This window comes from Alosa sapidissima, chromosome 14, assembly GCF_018492685.1.
Source record: "Alosa sapidissima isolate fAloSap1 chromosome 14, fAloSap1.pri, whole genome shotgun sequence".
In the NCBI taxonomy this organism is placed as follows: Eukaryota; Metazoa; Chordata; class Actinopteri; order Clupeiformes; family Clupeidae; genus Alosa; species Alosa sapidissima.
Window position 1 is genome coordinate 26,474,771 of NC_055970.1, and position 7,592 is coordinate 26,482,362.

Consider the following 7,592-nt stretch of genomic DNA (forward strand, 5'->3'; position numbering starts at 1 on the left):
CAGGACAATGCATTCAGTGAAAAGCTGATGAAACTGTCTCCCCCTGAGCTGAAATAGGGACAGACAAAACTAGTCTATCCAGCATACTGCTTATTGCTGTGTGTGTGTCTGGCTTTGTGCAAATAATATTTCCCTTTAAGCATGTTTGTGTGTGTATAGGTTGTTGACGGGTCTGTGTATGATTGATTGTTTCCCTATGTCTATATGTGTGTGTATGTATACACATCTTTGTATGCCTGAATGCCGTGTGTGTGTGTGTGTGTGTGTGTGTGTGTGTGTGTGTGACATGTGGACAGAATGTCAGTCTCTCTGAACCAGCTGACCTACTTTGATTACTTTATTAGTATTTTGTGTGTGTGTGTGTGTGAGAGTGAGAGTGAGAGAGAGAGAGAGAGAGAGAGAGAGAGAGAGAGAGAAAAACATAATTGAAGTCAGCAATCATTTGGCCTATCAGCAGGAAGAACAGCATGGCCACTTACTTGCTTGTAAGGGTACATGTGTACACACAACCAACCAACCAAACAAACAAACAAACAAACACACACATATACAAACAGCAACAGACATAAACAAACACATAAACTCTGAGGAATACTGATACTGAGAAAATCAGCATACGCAGACACATGCAGTTTCAACTAAAGAAAACATACTTTTTCCAAGAAAACACACACACACACCTTGATCAACTGTGACAGCGGCTGGTGTGGAGCTTGGCTGGCACATGCGCTTCGCTGCCCAGCGGTACACCAGATTTATTTTCTTCTGTGCCACATACCTACAAGCGGCCGTGAAATGAGCCACTCACTCACACCCGATCTCACATGGACCAGTCCTATGTCCTGGTTTCAACTTTTCCCTCTGTTATCTCAATTCCCTAGCATGGGAGATGTAGTGAAGTGAGGAGGAGGATTGGCCTGGGGAAGTAGTGGTGTGTGTGTGTGTGGGGGGGGGGGGGGCTCAGCTGGGTAGAGATTTGGCTGATGACAGATCAGAGGATCTTTACTGCTCGACAAAGTGCACTTTTCAGTGTAAGAATGTCAGTGTGACCTTTGTGCACTGTTGCCAGAGCTAGCTAATTATTAGATAGTTTAGTACTATTAGATAGTGTATTTTAAGTCAGTCCGAGTCTATTAGAGAATGCCAGACAATGACCCATGCAAACAGTGACGTGAACAATATAAAAACAATAGTTACCTCTCTCCAACATGAAACAGGAAGGGCAGCCAGTGAGGCCACAACCACCAACAATGTTGTGTATTTGTTTTTCTTATTAGAATTGTCGTTCTATGTCTTCTATGTCTACTTTTATGTCCTCTTATATGTTAATTTTACAACTCTGTTAAACATTTATTTTTAACCTCTTACGTGTACATATAATTGAGTTTTGGAAATAATGTTCCTGAAATGTTCCAAGGATAAAGCATTCTTGAATTGAATTAAATTGCGTGAAAGAGAAAGAGAGAGCAAAAATATGCTCAAATGCAAATGTCCTTGACCTCTCCTCCATACATGAATTCCACCCAAACAAATCTCATTTAGCATGATTTTAGACCCCATACAGTATGTTTCACAGCAATATGGTATTGTTGGAGTCAAGTCAAGTCAATTATTTACGTATATTACAGTTATATTACATTCATGCCACCAGGGTATATTACTGGTGGAGTTTGGTATTGTTGTGATACGAGTTCCTGTGGAAAATGTTGCCAATATAAACCACACAGTGCTGCATAGCCTGCATAGCCTTCTGTCCCACATTTTGTTCTTGCCATAAGCCTGCAGGCAATTTCACTCTCACAGATGTCTTCCTTTAAATGATTCCCCAGCCTTACAACCCATCACTATCAGGGCCACAGTTGTGCTGTTACAGCCAAACACCTTAGAGTAAACACACACACACACACACACACACACACACACACACACACACACACACACACACACACACACACACACACACACTACAGTGCAGTGCAAGCTACACACCCCTGTGAACATCTCAGTGTTAAACTGTGTGTCTTCTTTGAGAGCAGAGTTCAGTTAGCATCCCAGGCCCAGACTATGGACTAGACTGAACCTCTCTCAAAAGCCAGAGAAACAGATATCCTGTCGACCCACTGGCTCTATGGAGTTGTGCTTGATTTGCTCACTTTGTTCTGCTCAGTTTATATGACTTTATCTTGTAGTGTGTTTTGCCACTTGCCAAAAATGATTATAAATATTTTAGCAATTTGTGAGTCAGTAGGACATTTCTAACTCTCCAGTGAGATAAAAAAAAGATTCATCTGGAAAGTGGCATGATTTTGATCCATTTGGAAGATGAGGAATGCTTGCACAAAGAAATATTTGTATCTCAAAGACGTTTGATTATTAATTCATAGGGCTGTCAGAAGCAGTGTGGGACCCATCAAGGAAAGGAGTGCAATAATCCACTGGTAATAACCAGAGGAAACCCCAGTTTAAGATAGCGTAAGCAATCCTGGAGGAAACTTGACTATGTTGCCATGCACACCATATTCCTGTTCTGTTTCCTTGCACTCCATATTCCTGTTCTGTTTCCATGCAAACCATATTCCTGTTCTGTTTCCATGCAAACCATATTCCTGTTATGTTTCCATGCAAACCATATTCCAATTCTGTTTCCATCCACACCATATTCATATTCTGTTTCCATCCACACCATATTCCAATTCTGTTTCCACGCGCACCATATTCCTATAAGACAATGTTTACATTTCATTTACATAGTGAACATTTATAGAGGATTTAAAAACTGTGCTAAACAAGGCAGTTTAGCACAGTTTTTAAATCCTCTACAAATGTGTGCGCATTATTGTGGGTGTTCCAAGCATGCGGAAGACACACACATACATTCTCAAAATTCTGAAGGACTTAGTACTTGGTAGAATTTGATGAATACTTGACATTGGAACGGTGCTTCGGCGAGATTCGTTGAAAAAGCAGCTTTAAAGGATCTATGAGTTTGAGAAATGCCTAGTGTTCCTTCAGTGCTCCATTGACCTTTCTAAAAATGGAGAGGAAGATATCCTGGGCCTGCCATATATTCCATGTCAAAAATGGCTGCGGTGAAAAAGGTCCATTGTCTGGCCTTTCCAAAACTAGTCACTTCGCCCTCTCCCTAGCCACTTGTGCTCCATTTGCGCGTTCACGTGGAGTACTAATGACATGAATTAAGAGTCCACCACATTAAGGGCCACCCGAAACCAATTACTGGTAGTGTAATTCTCCAATGCAGAGTGAACACCGATGGCCCTTTGTCGACAATTAATGCGGCACATCACAAAAGCTTAATAAATTCAAATGTGAGTTCCGTGTACAACTGTAAACAAATCCATGGGTACAGTAGGCTACATCAGAGCCTGTTTCCGCCAGGCATAGTGAAGTCTGTCCCAAAACTGAGTGTGGTATTATACCCTGCGTGCTAATCAAGGGAACTTAATTTAGCTGTGAGGGTGACCCACAACGAGAGCACTCGGTAATTGAGGGGGAGTGGGCAGTGTTGCCAGGCCACGTGATGAAAAACAAGCAATTGGGTCTCTGAAGCAAGCCTAACACAAGTGTGTAGAAGCGATTGGAGCCCACCCACGACTACAACTACTTTCAAGGGACTTCACGATATAATAAGCGGACTTGGCAACATTGGGAGTGGACAGGGACTAGTTTCATAAAAGCCTGGTGTGGGTGTGAAATGATGCCACCTGTTAAGTAGACACACACTGTTGGTTTTCAGTGTGCACACAAAATGGACTGCTGGCGGATCATGAAGAAATATAATCACCACTATTATACTGTAGTATCCTGTTACATGCATTGTCTATATTCAGTGAGCAGTGTGTCTATATTCAGTGAGCACTGTGTGGGAATCTGTGTTTCAGCCGTGGATAAACTAATGTGAGTGTCCTGTTGATGTAATATAGATATGGATATATTTAGGTTTAGACTTTACACTTTTAAAATCAGTCTAATAGTCTAAATAATATATAGATATAGGTTTATAGTTCTTTGCACTTTTTATTATTTATCCAAAAAGTGACTTACAATGACATCAATAACCACTACATTAACTCATTGAGTGCCAAAAACGTAATACAATCGTGAAACTCATGAAACTCATGAAAACACACAATCTGGACATTTTATCTGGACATTTTATCATAACTCGGTTGCCGCTTTGGGTCGAATCAGTGACGCATTCACGTCAGGTCAAAACCAGGCCATTTTCGTGTGTCTATCACTAGGTGGCAGTCTCGCCAGGTCTCTCTGATCACTTCCCGGAAAGTTTACACAAGTAACAGGCAACACTTCATATTTCATAAAAGACGTTATATCTCCATTTCTAGAAAAAAACAGCGATTTTGAAAACTAGCCACTGTTTAGCTTGGGATTTCTCAGGAACAGAGGCGTGTAGAAATACACGGTTTGCACCCACCGAGAGCTTAAAGTCTCACCTTTTAATCGAGCTATTGTATGTGTTCATAGCTATAACACAGAATATGCTGTGGCTGTACAAAAATCATCAACAATGGTCTAGATTGCTGGCACTCTAGGACAAAGCTCCCGAAAACAGCTTGGCATTCAATGAGTTAACATTAAAATGAGCAGTTAAAAGTAAAATAATATAGCCTAAATAAATAAAATACAAAATATTACTATTAGCTATATAAAAGTTTACCGAATAATAACAACAACCATAAATATACAAACTCCCATTCTGGTAAACAAATGGGTCAAAAAATGGACCCAGACATTGTGTGGACTATTAATGACGATTAAGGGGCCACCATCATGTCAAGCAAGTGCCAAGAATAAGGTGTGTTTTCAAAGTAAGGGTGGCTAATAGCAACAGAGGAGCAAGGGACCAACCTGGCAACCTGTCACAGTGATGCATCGAGGGGTATGATCTGACTTCCTGCTCACAGGGGAGGTGTAGAAATCCAATCAAGCCTGGCCACACTGGGAAATGAGGTCTGGAGAAACTACACAGGAAGTTTGAGAGGTCAGAGAGGGGGCGAGGGAGAGAAGGAGTGGGGGGGAAAAGAAACCCCAGCATACTTTAGAGGTGTGAAGTAACTATTTTACTGAGTCCAGTGGAGCAGGTATCCACAGTCTAGTCTTCCTGAGTTCCCTCAGCTGTACACACGATGTGCCTTCAGTGTCTCCCTGCACCAAGCGTAGTTCATCAGACTCAATGGAGTTATGGTGCCTATGATTCGCTAAACACAAGGCATTTTACTCATTGGCAGTCCCCAGCGATGGCCTAAAGTGGTCTGCAAATAGGCGCCGACACGAGTGCACTGTCATTTCACTTATCATTTTTAACTGACAAGTAGTGGATAGTGGATTTTATTGAGCGGTGTACCGACAAAATAGAACTGAATCGCAATCTATGCGGCGGTGAAGGCAAATACGGTGTTGGTTGTTGTATTGAAAACAATGATTAGATTAGATTAGATTAGATTAGATTAGATTAGATTAGATTCAACTTTATTGTCACTGCACTGCACAAGTAAGGACAACCAGTACAACGAAATGCAGTTTAACATCTAACCAATAGTGCAATCGAATGTCGAAAGTGGAGTGTGCCGTGCTCATGTCGGCGCAGAGAGCCGTGTGCAGAGAGCTTAATTCAGGCATGCCGAACAGGTACAGGTTGAGAGCATGCGGAGCTCTTTGAGCTTCAACATGCACAGCAGGAACCCCCACCAAGAGTGAGAGAGACTGCACTGGCAGTGTGGCAGCTTTACCCCAAGCCAGTCCCACCTCTACTATTCAGTGTGCTTTATGGACACCACAGAGCAACGGCTGGCCTGGAAAATCGATATACAGCCAATCTGCCAGACTGTCATTTATGCACACTATTTACAACGTGTAATTGCAAGTGCAGGGAGTGCGCTGAGTGATGCGGAAATTACCAGAACCAGACACAGCACCACTGGCTGATGTGTTAGCCTTCCCACTATGTCAACATGCTCTGGATAGGGTGTGGGCAATCTAATATACTTATTTGGAATGGCAATGCATACACACATACACACACACACATGCTGTTCACACACACACACACACACAAACAGAGCCATAACCTATAACCTACAAAACTCGAATTGTCCAGAAATAATTTAGAAGCACAGCCCATGCATATTTAGACCAGTCTCTCTGTGTGTGTGTGTGTGTGTGTGTGTGTGTGTCTGTTTTGTTTGTTTGAGCACAGAAGGCCTGCTTTGCCACCCCTGCACCCTGAGACTCATGCCAGTTGGACCTGCGGTAGAATTTGGTCTCTTGATTCTGCCAGCTGGACCTGCTACAGAATTGGGTCTCTTGGGTCTGCTCCTCTGTGTATGAAATGCGCTATATAAGTAAAGTTGACTTGACTTGACAATGCCCAATTGTTTCCTCGCGATTGAGAGCTTCTGTAACCGCATACATGACGTGACGTGAAATGCCACAAAAAGCAGTTTAGGATTATTTGCAAATAGGTCTTAATAAGTTAGGAGTCCTCTCGACTTCTCGACAAAAAGTCCTAAATTTACCGTCCATTATCTTTATTTGCCAGTTAGGAGCTAAGGTTAGCCTTAAAAGTCTTTGTGAATACGGCCCCTGATTATCTAGTCTCCAAACATGTGCTAGAGTTTGACTGTGAACAAATCAGTGAGTCAAAGGAGACAGCCTTACTCTCTTTTCCTGTTTTTAAAACGTTGATGCAATTATATACTGTAACTGCACTTTGCATATCCATCTTTTTTATTGCACAGACACATTTCAGTTCCTTTTTCAGGGTGCTCAAGTGAATTAATGTTACATACACCCATACATACAATCCCATAATCAACCAGTTACCATACTGCTTAAAGAAGAATTCCGCCGATTTTTCACATATAGTATCTCAGTTTCTCGAGGTCACTGAGTACTGTCGGTAAGAAAAAAACAAAACAAATCTCAGTGTGTAACAGAACTGTCCAATTGTTTAATACATCCAAAAAGGCCATAACTTTATCGTCAGAGTTCAGGGTAAATTTAATGGAAGTCAGTCTAGTGTTGGCATAATCATTGAAAGCTGCCAAATACTCCTTCCTTTCTATATATAACATATATCATCAGTATACAAATACCACACCTTCAGATACTGTTTAAATTAATTTTCTGAGTAGATAAAATCCTGCTCAAATTTGCCCCTCATCGCTCTCTTTGGTGGTTGCCTACAGGTGTGGGACCTGAGCCTGGACTATATGAGACAAGATATATAGTTGCAGCGCTAAGCCATTCTGAGAGTCAAGGAAGACCTCAGCAGTGCTATGCTGGCCTTTACGTGGCTTTAACACCCTCATTCCAGGAAAACAAGAGAAAAAGCTCAGCACATAAGGGGACTGATCCATGGGGTCTCATAGGAAAGGCTCTGGTAAAGAGCATTAAGGCACTGGGTCAGTTTAAATCAGAGCAATGTGATAACAACCCCTCAGCAAGGATGTGATAATGGTCTCCTTGGTCTTAACCACCCAGGGAGTCTAGTTTGACGCTGGTAATACATAAGATTGAGATGTTTATTGATTTATGGACGTATAAAGAATTAG